The sequence below is a fragment of the Homalodisca vitripennis genome, chromosome 7 (assembly GCF_021130785.1).
Source record: "Homalodisca vitripennis isolate AUS2020 chromosome 7, UT_GWSS_2.1, whole genome shotgun sequence".
Classification (NCBI taxonomy): domain Eukaryota; kingdom Metazoa; phylum Arthropoda; class Insecta; order Hemiptera; family Cicadellidae; genus Homalodisca; species Homalodisca vitripennis.
The window spans coordinates 130407203-130421093 of NC_060213.1; the positions used below are offsets into that span (position 1 = coordinate 130407203).

The following is a 13891-nucleotide window of genomic DNA, read 5'->3' on the forward strand; positions in this document are numbered from 1 at the left end:
CTCTTTCCTTCATCCTCAGTTACCTCGGAGGCATTTATCTTTTGGATTTAACGTGCTTTGTGTTCCAGCGTTATTTCAGACGTATTTGAAATGACCCATATTTGTTGTCATTTAATAAATAATAATTAGTGATTACACTATTACGATCAACCCACCCAATGATTTACGTTAAATGTCTGTAGCAGGTGCTGCAAAATTTAATATTAGGCTATTATACGTTTAAAAATTAAATTTTGTATAAATGTTGTAAAAAACGCACTTTTGTAAGGTGTGGCCCTCCAAAATTGGACTAAACAGCACTGTTCTCTAAATGCGTGATATGGATATTTTGACATTTTGGGTTCTGGTGTACGGATAATTTTTTGACAAAAGTGGGAAACGGTGAGTCTCTACTCGGAATCTCTTAAACAAAACCAAACTTAATATTCATATCATTCTGGAAAATCCTCAAATTTAAATTCGGTCCGAATTGTATACTGTGTACGAGAACGTAGTGAGGAAAACATTTGGGGGGGGGGGTCCAGGCAGCTACATTTTCCCATAGTGGACATAGAGTAAGGTCCCATTTTGTTCCTTAAAAAGTTCTCGACCAGTTTCTTTGTTGAGAACGATCTTTCAACAGTAAATGTCAGTAATATTGAGTTACTTAAACACTAATGATAACAGTTTACTAACAAATTGTAAAAATTGTGGGGGGGAGTCCTGACTCTTTGTACCCCCTCGCTGGGTACGTCCCTGATTATGTACTCTAATAGTTTATTGTGTGGGTTCAAACATATATTATAAAACATTTACAAACTCAAAGTTGCTTTTGCCACCAGCACTGGATAAGGTTTCTCACCTTAGTTGGAATTCTCTGTATGCAATAATGCGCGTGGACGCTCTGCTTGACACCGACGTGACACGCACACCGCGTCCTCAGGATTCCTGGAGGGCGGCGCTCCGTGACTGTTGCGCAACAATTAGACAATACACGGCCCTGTCGTGTCGCGGCCCGGAGAAATTGCTGACTGCTTTCACTGACTCCGGGGCCCCGTCGTGGTGCCAGCGCAGCCCGGCGAAAGTGATAGAGAACCCGCGTGCGTGCGGGCGCTTGGGTGTCTTTTATTTTAGTTTTGCTGTCGATTCCACACTCTCGCTGATTGTTTCCCGCGTGGGCGGGACGTCAGACTCTAACCCTTTTCGGTTGTGTCCGGATTCTCCTGCGTTGCCAGTGTAAGATTAACCTGTGATCAGAAGCCATATTGGCCGTACTGAGCCATGGTTGGGCAAGCTTCAGCCAATCACGGAAATGCTCCGCCCCTCCAACTCACCCGTACAGACGGCTGTGCATTATTGGTAGTTTCGGTTTGACTTCTCTTGACGGTAGACGGATCTCCACAGCAAAGGCTGTAATATCTCAAGGAGGTAATTATGAGAGCAATGTTTCGACGCAGTGTGTCACTTAGAAGTTGTCAGTTCTAAGTTCAGCATAACTAGCCTTGAAATAACATATATGGTGATAAGCTCATAATATTATGATGAAATTACTAGTAGCCTACCGTATCATCGTGAAATATCTTAAATAAGTTTCGGTTTGACCTTGAGAACAGAACAATGTTACCGGGTTAATCATCATGCACTGTACGTCGTCAGCTTCTTACAATTTCCCATGAAGTTCTAAATACCCTTTGTTTATGACCAACTGTCACCTTAAATGGCTATGAATTCAACATACAAAATATTGTTCAACCCCAAAATCGATCTATCCTACGCACGGTGTCTCCCAGCTGGTCGGAGCGTTAGTGTCATCACCAATGGGAGTTTTCAAGCCATCTCCGATCTCGTGAGATGTTATTTTAGTTATGCTTATTTATGGAAGGATAGGTACCGCAAATGTTCAACCTTCAAACGCATGTTTATCGATCATACTGTACGTATCCATGAGTTAAAGATAGTGCGCCTGTTCCTACATGTTGTACCTTTACAGAAAAGTAGTTGACCTTTACAGTGAAGTCCTTGCTTGTGGCAGCCGCAACCTTTTCCGCGTTCCAAGGTAACTTTGGTATTGTGTTCGATCCTCACGGTGCCGCGTCCCCTTCAACGATATGCGAACTCGGTTGTCGGCAATAATTCACTTTGGCGCCCAAACTGGGGCATTTGGCAATTTAAGACATACATCAATATTGTTAAAGTTACAGAAAGGAAAACGTGATGTAATTATTGTTTGCGATAGACAAATAGTGAAGTATACGCTATGTGCCGAACCCTTTGTATTATACTGGCAGTGTGCATTGGCAAGAACGTAGCCAGGATTTTTTTTTTTGGGGGGGGGGGGTCCAGATAACATATTTTTTCCGTAGTGGACAGAGAGTAAGGCCCCATTTTGTTCCTTAACTTTCAGCAGTACATGTTAGTAATACTGAATTATTGAAATAATAATAATCGTTTACTAAAAAGTAATTTAAAAGATTGAAAATTCGGGGGTTCCAGACCTCTTGGACTCCCTCTATGGTTACGTCCTTGCTTGGGTGTCTCCAAAACTAGAAATTGTACTGATAGTCTAGTTGAGGGTTTGAAGTGGATAAATATTTCAATGACCTATACGTATTGAAAGCCTCTATTTTCAGCGTAGCTTAATTTTGTATAAATTAAACATTTTTTATTTCTATTTAAAGAATAAGTTATAATTTACCACAATTGTATTAAATTATTGTAGATTTACTGTATACAATATAAGGTTGAGTGGTAGAGAGGGCTTGATAGCCTTAACCCCGCCTCTTTAATAAAGGCACTTTTAATTTAATTTAATGTAATCGTGAAACTACCATGATTATATTAAACTACACTGAAACACGTTATGAGTTATTTCTATGAATCATTGGTTTTATAGATTCACTAAACTGGAGCGCTTTTATTCGAATCTGATTTTCTCAAATTTGAAAAAAAAAATTAGTTTTGTTATACTTCCCGATGTTTCCCGGTAAACGTTTCATGCTCGCATTCTATCCAAAAAGGTACAGTATACGTTTAGTGGATAGAATTATTCGTCTTTTACGGATGGCCTAACACTTGGCTCGTAAATATTTGCAGTAAAAACCTAGATTGTAATTCCAAAAAATAACAAAAATATCCATTAATACACGTAGCGCGGAGCATCTCCATTAACACTACACAAAAACATCGTGGAATAATGGAGAGGAAAATTGTGTTTTAATTGAGCATAGAAAATAACTTTATTATTTAAAATCTACTATCCCTATGTATTTTTCTAATATAAAAACGTTCGAACAAAATGTCAATTTCCGTGAAATAGTTTTAAACAACTTATTTTTCTCTAACAGTATTAGTAATAATAAAGCTAGAGAAAAATAAGTTAATTATCATTAGTGTAGCGTAATCTGATAAATCGTATTATGTCTCGTTATTAGTGTTTAAATGATGTCTTCGCATGTTAAATATTGTCAACAATTTTGTGTAAAAATGTGTTCCCTAACGATTTGTCTTTTACTAGCCTATACGATATAGCTTTTATCGTACAGTATATGAAGGAATAATGGTTGTTATGACATTCTGGGTCCTGGTGTATATTACAGTAGAATATGATGAATGTTGTAAACTCAAACTTTACAATGGCCAACATTATTTTTGAACCGTTTTTACTATAATTTGTCCGTAGCCTAAAGAGCACTAGAGGATATCAAGGCGACCCTTGCACCCGAACGCGCACACACCGTCACACGCGCAGCCCGGTCTATCTGCTGTCACTTTGCCGATGTCACATTATACTAGGCCTTAGTCTACTAAACTGGTATTTTATAATTTAGAATACTTTTGTATTTTTTTTTTTTTAATCTGCATTTTATTTCATGAAAACAGAGCCCAAACACGAAAATACTACGACATTCCTGACGTACTTCAGAAATAAAGGGGCAAATGATCAACTCAACTTTTTAATATCAGTAACTTAGACTTTATTTTAACAAAAACCTGCTAAAAAGGCAAATAAATAAGCATTACCAAACGACAACGAGATTAGCGTATTAACGAGAATGGTTAATCCATCTGTTTAACTGATAAAATAAAATAAATTTTATACATATATATATATATATATATAATATATATCTCATTATTAATATACGTTAATTGTTTGCTGTATTTAACAGGTGTTTATTGTATATCCAAAGTAACTCATATTGAGTTGGTCATTGACCCATTTTTTTATTAGATACGTCAGAAATGTCGTAGGCATTTCATGTTTAGACGATAGTTTCATGAAATAAAATCCAGTATTAAAATAAATTAGAATATTGACCTAAAATTAGTGTGTGCGTTATCAAAACAAAAGTGACAGCAGGTAAGCCGGGCTGCGCGTGTACCTGTGTGTGCGCGTCTGGGTGCGAGCGTCGCCTAATCTTCTGGGGCTCTTGAAGCTCCAAACAAACTATAATTAAATAATTTGGTCCTGGTAAATGGTAATTCGGGCAAAAACCAACGAGTTGTCCACCGTGACTTGTCGTCTTGACTCTTCTTCGGCCAGTAGGATGTGATTAGGGACAACTAATGTCTAATGGTGCCAGAGGGATTGACCGTCCAACCCTCGCTATAGACGTCGCGCCGCCCACGGTTGGCAACACTGCCTGCAGATGGGACATAATCAGCTGTTTGTTCAAGTGTTGTGCCTCGTCGCAATCAGCTGTTTCTCGTTTGGTCTCGGAACGGTGTATCGTGAACCTGTTGACGGCTAGGCTACGGAACGTTTTACATGACAATGTTACAATATTATTACTTCGATTTATGCTAATTTGGAAATAAATTGTCTTCTTTTTACCTACGCTCAACTATCGCAGTAATTTGATTGACGATTGTCAAAGTAAACTGAATATCTATTCGAGTATTGCCATCTTAGAATATATGTGTACTTTACATTAGACAAATTTATCTACTTAGAGTTATTAACATCAATAGTACAAACTTTAATCGATATTTATTGATACAAAAATCATTAAATTTTCGAAATAACAAATTTTGTAAGTTTTTCATTAGACATTACAATAATCTCTTCTCATTATTAGCCTACTTAAGCTTTATGTTCAAGCGTAATAACTTAAACTGACTTACTAAATGATCGTGCATGGCACTCCAATGGGTGTGGCTGAGCGTTAGTGAGTGATGTAGAGTGGGTCTACATCGGTTACCATGATAGCAACTAGAAAATCGCAGAATAAGTAAATTTGCAAACCCAATCAGTTCAATTATGCGCTGTTTTAATATAACGCTGCGTAGTAGCATATGTAGCCTAATAAAAAAAATAGGTATTGAATTGAAATTTTGCGTAAATCAGTGAAGCCTGCTACACATTTGGTGTAACGTACTCCTACCACCTACAATAGTGTTATATTATTCCTTCGTTTGGTTTTATCTTTTTTTACTGTATTTGCCTCTTTGGGTCATACGTTTGGTGAATAACAAGTGAATGAGCACTTTTAATGGATTTCAATAATGGCGAAATTGCGGAAGGAAACGCCAATAGACTATTACTGGTGCCCCTTTATTGTTGACTTCATTCTCCAGACTGTGTCCTCTTGACGTGGAGGGTTTGTGTGAGTGATACTCTTGAAGGGACAAATCGACCGGAAGTCAACAGGTGTCTGTCCAACGGCTGAGCCACTCACTTCCGGTGGCAACGGCCGCAAAGGCTCCAGTTTCGCGCCTCTTTTGTTCGTTTAACCTGCATCCAGCAAGTTATCCGGTACTGTAAGTCCCCAAACTTGGCAGGCCTGTTACGTCACGTGGTGTTAAACACGGAGATCGTAATGAATTGCAAGTGACAAGGTGACTCACTCCCGCCGTGTAGAAATAATCTAATTAACCTTGGCGTCACGGGCTCATCGAATATCTGTCACGGATTCTTTAGGTTAGTTACAAATTGATGAATTGTTGACCATTTTTGGAAACTGGGCCGAGTTCCAAACAAACTTAACATCGATACCTCCTTGTACCAGTGTCAGTAAAATGAACTCTTCTTGTTTCATGATACATATGTTAAGGAGATCTCTCCACAGTGGCGTTAACCTCACTTAAGTTTCTGAATTATCACTTCAATCTCTTTTAGAGACGTATTACGTACTCTTGCGTGGATACAATACTCATTGTATTAGTCGTGTTACGTAATTATAATCAAATCGTAATCCTTTTGTTCTTGTAACAGTATAATTAATTAACGCAAGCGCCACATAGGTGCACATTGTTGCAAAAACTACATATAAATGAGTTATATTAATTTGATATGTTTTGCGAATAATCTGAATAAAGTGGAAAGCTATAGAAGTCGATGTTTCGCTACTCTGAGTTTGTGTTTACTTACCTTTTACCGTATAATACTCCGTCCTCATTATTCATCATCAGCTACTCAATATTACTCATAAATTATTTCCCCTTCTTCTCGCTCTACGTATAAAGATGTTCTGAACAGTCCCTTCGTGTAAATTGATGTTGTATATTTCTAATGGCGTTTACGCGTAGTTTTGAATTACTTGTCTTCAGTTATCAGTGTTCTTTTTTCTATTATAAATAATGGAGTAGTGGACTATGCCAGACTAAGCTCCATTAAAGATGTAATGGAGGACGCCATGGAGGGAAAACATCGACGTACAATTTCAACTATGTAGATTAATTCAGTTTTTAATATCCTGTCAAAGACAGACAGACAGACAGCCAAGAGAGAAATTTTGGCAACCCCTTAGGTGGTGACGCTCAGCCAAATAAATTTGGAAAATTAAATTTTATTTTTTCAGTTTCAGTTGGTAGCGCTAAGAAGGAGCTTCTATAAAATTATTCGCCATTTAATGTACTTGCCTCTGTTATTACACGCTTTGTGTGCATGCAGCCTTGTTAAATCCAGCTTGTGGCAGGCGTTAATTGATATTTTATAATGTATTGACACTGCAAATACGTAAGTAAATAATACAGTTTAAGTAATTATGTAAAATCTTAAGAATACAGTTAAGTTTTGCAAATTTTAACGATAGTACACGTCCCTAGACAGTACATTGGTAATGTATGGCTTTAACATCCCCTACAAGGTTCTGTATAAAATTCGATCGGAAGTATGGTCTTGTTCATGGAATGAATGGTGTATGTTAAATAAATGATGTAAAGTTAACTGTAAGATAGTAGTAAATGTTAATAAAACAATAATTTTCCAATAATGGTTTGTAAATAATGTAAATATTTATTTGTAAAGTCGCCTGATGATGAAAAGCCTTTCGGCTTCGTCTAAAAAATAAACCATTTGAAAAAGTGTTTTTTTTTTTTTTATTAACATTTAGTACTATTTTTAGATTTTTCCAATTGCTCCAAGAGTCTTTACTGTAAGATATTAATATTTAAATTAATTAGTAGAGTTGTAATACGTTGAAGTAATCTGGGCAATTTGTCAGTTCGGGAGCCAGGGCCAATTTGACTGTATAAGCACAGAACCTTGTATCTACTGAAGTCGATAAATCGATTTCTCCAAGAAAATAATCGATTAGTTTGGGTAGAGGTCGAAGTGGGCGGGTATTGAGGCACAAACAATATACTAGTCCATTTTGTTTATTTAGAGTGACTGAAAGTTGTCACTTTTAGGGTGTGTAAATGATTTTCTGACGCTGATGCAACATTAATTTATCAATTTGTCAGTTCAGGAATCGAGGGCCAATTTGTCTGTATAAGCACAGAATCTTGTATCTACTGAAATCGATAAATCGATTTCTCCAAGAGAATAGTCGATTAGTTTGGGTACAGGTCGAAATGGGCGGGTATTGAGGCACAAACAATATAGTCCATTTTTTATTTGGAGAGACTGAAAGTTGTCACTTTTAGGGTATGTAAATGATTTTCCGACGCTGATGCAACATTAATTTATTGACGTGTCTCACGGTGGTTTCGTAAAAAGGTTTTCGTTTCATGTTTTTAGACTGTTTGATACTCTGCGATTTAGACCTACGCCAAAACTAGCGCGTCTGACCATCGATTTCTTTCTTAGAGTGAACTTCTCTATCGATTTGAAGAAATTGCAAATTTACCCTCAGCTCCTGGACTATTACGGCTACACCTCTGATTGTATTAGTTGCAAACAATGAAAGGTAACTCACAGGGAGGTTACGGTACGGAACCCGGTGATGACCCTCAGTTGACAGTGACCACAGACCGCGGTCGAGATCGGGACAGTACCCACGGCACAAACAGGTTTACAGGAAGAATGAGGTAGAGAGAGGAAGCGTCTGGTGTACCGCAAGCAACGGTCGCGGTACATGGCGTTACGGAGTTAACCGCTTACTTAAATTATGTTTATGGAAATTAATTAGGTGTTTTTTATTCCTCAGTCTAACTTACTCCATCCAACAGGTGGATAAAACGGATATTATACTTTGTAATTAAAATATGGAAACAGGTGTAGATCAATCGAGTGAAGATTGGTGCAGTGAAGTCAATGCGGGTAGAACTGATCTAGAGTAATGTACTGGTGCGAGTAAATCACACCGCGTCCTAACCCAAGTGATGCATACGTCACTGGCTGGCAAATCGACAGTTTGTCTGCTTTCTTTAATTCGTAACGAATGATTAGGTGAACATTTTCAAAACGTCTTTGGTCTCATTTTCTCAGAAACGAACAGAGAATAAGGAACATATATAGCTTCGCAACCAACTAGGACTGTTGGTGGGGGTCCCATAACGCTCTGGTATAATTTGTTTTTATTAAATGAGATTTTAAGTATGTGTTAGGTTAGTTAGTCACCTGAAGAAGAGATCAGATTGTAGATCACGAAACGTAGTGTTTTTTGTATTCTGAACAATGGAAAATGTATTGAAAAACTCACGTTCCTTCACAATCCTTCCATCGCAAAAAACAAACTTCAAACTAAGGATAACTTTTCTCTTCATTGAAGTGTCGCTGATTAATTTTCAAATTTTCAAATCTTGTAATGAAACCTACAGGTTTTTAGAAACTAACAAAGTTGAGATACCATGCATAATTCATCCTCTCCACGTTTAAAAATTCCTCTTCCATAAACTCGTGGTAATGTTCATTAAGTGCAATAATGAAACTGTTCATTATCGTGGTTTTAATTACGATGCATGTTAGTCAGTTTAACATTCCTATTTGTTCAGCTAACAACAACATGGCTGTGAGTCGTGTATGACCTCGGTAAACGCGTCGCGGAGATACGGTCTAACTGTGGAAACTCGACACAATAGGCGCAATTATATATGACTCAAAAAATAAATTATGACGCAGTAAAGTAGCTCGAAGCAATTAAAAGTAAACTGCAGATTTAATTACGGCGTTATCAGGTTATTAAGGCAGCCGTTGTGGTTTATTTACTCCTGTCAAGGCTTCCACATACGCGCCGCACCGTGTGTTGTGTAGGTACGGTAATGCGACATACGGTGGCGGGTTGTAGTTCATGCGCCATCGGTATGAAGTCACACCTTGGTGTACATTTCTACACTTGTATACTTGAAGGAGTGCAGTCTTGTTACTACCTAAACTATTTACGTTAGCAGGTGTAATAAGACAATAACCGATGGTTCAAAGTTAATTGGAATACACCTTGATCGAAAATCGACATGGAAAAATCACATTGATCAAATTATCCTCGGGAATTTATGTCTTAAGATCTTTGTCAAAATATTGCCCGAGTCAGGTACTGATTACGGCGTACTACGGCCTAATTTATCCCCACATTTCGTATGGAATCGTTTTGTGGGGAGCCTGTGCAAACAACCATTTTATGAGAGTTTTCAGATTACAAAAAAGCAATTCGCATTATCGCTAATTTAAACTTCAGAGAGTCGTTCAGGACAGCGTTTAACAATTTGCAACTTTTGACTTTGCCATGTCTCTGTATCTTAGAAACAACCTTATATCGTTTATCTAAATGTGACTTATCCAGAGGACGAGATGTACATGAATATGAGACAAGAGGCAGGGACAACTACCGTTCGGGAATGCACAGAATGGTGATTTATGAACATTTAGCAGGCAGGCGTTCACTTTATAAACAGATTGACAAACAAAATTAAAAATGCCTCAACGCCCAAGGTGTTAAAAACTCGTATCACTCTGCCTGGCGTCAAACGCTTTCTACAGTATTGATGAGTTTCTGGCATTCAACTGGGAGATCACACGATTAGGAAACTGACTCCAGCGCCGAAAGTGGGCGTAATTGGCACGGAATGAATGGGGAGTGAATGTTTGAATGTGGTCTTGATGTGGGATGAATAAAAAAATTAGGTATAAAAATTGACATTTGCTATGCAATGTTAACTGCAATTAAACGATTTGATGGTGACCGAATGGTTGAGATCCGATCTATGGGCATTTCCCACCTTGGCCACTACAACAAGGTGTGGGGAGCTCTTTCACTTAAGGGATTTCCTAACACATGCCGGTCTTCTTGTCATCACACCATAGTCTGTGTCTTACAGAATCAACATATTATGGATCATTCCATATCAAATCAACACAGGGTATAAAAATTGACCACCTTGAAATTTGGTATGAAGGTAAACACCTTTTTTTGCAATTATTGTTCAACTATGAACCCATTAGCCTCTGACTTTGAAATTTTGAGAATCACTTACCAAAAATATAAACTGTATATGAGAATTTTTGTAGTTTTCATAAAGGTTGTGTTCTACATTAAAAGAAAGAGCTTGTACTCGTAGAACTGAGTAAAATGACGCCACTCCCATCTCTCTAGCTTGATTAGGTGTAAATTTATGATGATTTCAAAATATATTGGGTGCTGTTTTTGATGGATTTTTGGGAGATTTTACGTAGCTATAACTTTGAAACCGTTTAAAATAATTGGGGTGGGGGAATTGGCAATTTTTCTGCTCTGTATGATGACTACCTTCATACCAAATTTCATAAAAGCGTGAGGTGGTCAAGTAAATATTTTTATTTTAGTGTGTTGATTTCATATTTAATGGTTCCATACGTTACATTATAATTTTAATCACTGCTCTACTAAACATTTTTTAAATTCAACTTATTTCTACGGACTCATATTATTTAATAACATTCCTGGAAACGTGAAAATATTTTTCAAAGTATTATATCTTTCACGTATAAACTAAAGTGGCACTTCGCTGAGAGGGATTTTACTCTTTTAATGACGCACTACTGCGTGAAGCCTATCTGTAATCATTGATAATTGTTTACTGTTTGTGTATTTTTATTGTATTTATACTTATTGAATTAGAAATTAGACACATTAAAATATTTGGTTTTATTTATTGAATGTTGTTATATTAATGCGCAGAAAAAATGTAATTTTCCATTGCGCATTAAATTAATTCAATTCAATTCAACTGAAGGGACCGATGACGTGGAGGGGTTTTTAAGTTATAAAAAATTGAAGAAATTGGATACCGATTAACAGTCTTGGAGTAGGAAGGAAACGTCCTATAGCGATGTAACAGAAATGTTGGAAAAGGTCGGATTCAAATCAGTTTAAAAGTGATTAATATCACAAATAGATTAATAAATAGAAATTTATTAATCTACTTAATATATAATATAACGTTGATACAATAGTAATTATTAATTTCAATGTATTCGTATATTATCAATTGTATTGTAAATTTATATTTTTGCCACAAACTGTTGTTAAATATTAAACATTTTAAACTCTATTTATAGTCGGACCAGACTTTGAACGAGCATTGTTTTCTAAATGTTTCCTCCGTTTTTAGAGAATGTAAGTTATTTTTATATGGCTGCAAATGGAAAAATAGAGAAGTAAACACACTTACTTTGGCTTTGATGTTATGAGAAATTCATATATACCTATATATATATATATATAGGTGTGTGGTAAACCACTAGACGCTATGGTTTATTAAAAAAACTGTTATACAAATGTAACGGGTAAAAAACACTGAGGTCATCATTGTCCGGAAAAAATAAACAAAGTTAATTGTAAACTCATAAGTAATATTGGTCTAAGACACTTTAATTACCTATTTATTACAAAATTCAGTTTTCGTGCATGTAATTCTGTTGTTTAGAATGAGATTTTAATTTGAAAGGGTGTTTTGTTTGTTTAGGCAATTTTAACTAGCTTCAAAATTTGATGTTTGGAAAGGCCCTCGGGGTTGAGTGGTCACGGGGTTGCATCCCACACTGGAGTACCTTGACCAAATTCCGAATCGTGGCTCGTGGTGGTATAATTAATAGCGAATGGTACTTTCGCAACAGATTAACGTGACGGCGGCGTCGCGTCGTAGTACAAGCGGCGAGGTGGTGGTGGGATATTTCGTGCTGGCACGTTGGCAACGGTGAGCGGCGGCGCTGCGCAGTGCCTCCACGTCCCGTGTCGCAGCCGCGTCGTCAGCTGTTAGTTGTCAGTGGTGATTGTTGTGCTCAGTGTGTCGTTTGTGTCCAGTGTGCAAGAAGACAGTGTGCAAGGGTTTGTTCTTCACTGTAACCATTCATTGTAGAAGGACGCCGTGACGGAATTAATAATTGTTTAAAGTCGACAAAAACGTTGTTTTTTTGCAGGTTTATTATGCTCTGGAGTGCATGTTAAATTGAAAGATTAACCTCAATTCACCATAGGCTAGGAATGGAAACAAAATAATGTGTGTATATATATATATATATATATATATATATATATATATATATATATATATATATATATATATATTAATTCGCCAGAAATATAGGAAAGACACAAAGATTTGCACAATTTTTAGCGGGTTTAGAACGAAATAGTTTTTAATTCACAATTAGTTACATTTGTTACAGATACAAATATTATAATCGTTGCAAAATTACGTGATTATTGTATGCATAGCTTAATTAATGAAATCTATGAGCCCAGTATGTTAAAATTAGACACGTATTTGAGTGGCGCTCCCGTATATTCCAAGTTGTCAACCAAGTTTCACAGTGAGAATGCGAAGTATTGCTAATGTGGTGTTACCGCTAATTAAAATTTATCGCCTATAAAACTGTGCAAATCCCGAGAGCTAGAAGGCGGCAGGTTGTGAGTTTGACGGAAGCCTTAGTACACGTTATCAAGTCGCTTTCAATCAGGGCGTGTCCTTTTCAAGTTGTCCCTTAACGCAACAAATTGTCAGGAATGTGCCCTTGGATGGCAAATTGGCCATCAAAATTCATGGTATACAGCCACGGAACTGTGTAAAGAACTAAAAATGTGGTACTGTACCTTGTCAATACCGTACCAAAATGTGTAGTAGGTGTCCACTTTATGATTCGGGACAAAAGTTCCATCATCAGGTCTTTTGATAGTGCTTCAGATGGGGCTGTCAAAGGTTTAAGGTTTAACAATATTACATACACACAACAACGTAAATAAATATGGATTTATATTCTTAATATCCATGTAAGGTATTTTTATATTGTCCAATATAAAGGCGACAAGGTAAAGAGAGAGAGAGAGAGATTGCTTTATCTGATATTTTTGTAAAATTGTTTAAAACTTGATAGAGCTCACAGTTTAGACGTAGTTAACTTGGAGTGTACAAGATCTGACGTGTGAACATCGTGAGCAGTGTCTTCATTGTTGTGCGTAAAGTGATGAAGTGACTTCCAATCATGTCAAAGGCTAATCTAATCTAATCTTTAAATGAAAGTATTGCAGCCACCGCTTTTAACACAATAGTTAGATCTCCCTCTTCTCCTTTCATCTCGTATATTAGAAAGATTTTAAAACTAGTGTTAGTGTGTTGCTGCGCAATACTTATTTTGGTTAGGGCAACGATAGCAATAGTAGACGTCATTGAATGCAATGCTGCTATTTGTCATCTTCCTAGAGTACTGATTACGGCATTAAACTGCACGCTTATGATAAGATAAAGAAGGTTTTGTTTTCTTGTTTTGGCTTGA

At 36.9% G+C, this 13891-nt stretch overlaps 1 protein-coding gene across 14 annotated transcripts in view; it reads left to right on the forward strand.

The window, feature by feature from the left end:
- The first annotated feature begins 12308 nt into the window (after nt 1–12308).
- The window catches only part of LOC124366336 (partitioning defective 3 homolog), a 102754-nt gene continuing 101171 nt past the window's right edge, over nt 12309–13891 (forward strand). For 8 of the 14 annotated variants that reach the window (XM_046822808.1, XM_046822813.1, XM_046822811.1 and 5 more), the window contains exon 1: nt 12322–12446. The gene's annotated coding sequence lies outside the window, so the exon portion shown is untranslated. Of the gene's footprint in view, nt 12447–12538; nt 12619–13891 lie in introns of those variants that run through there. The other 6 variants (XM_046822814.1, XM_046822810.1, XM_046822819.1 and 3 more) reach the window with 4 other exon arrangements.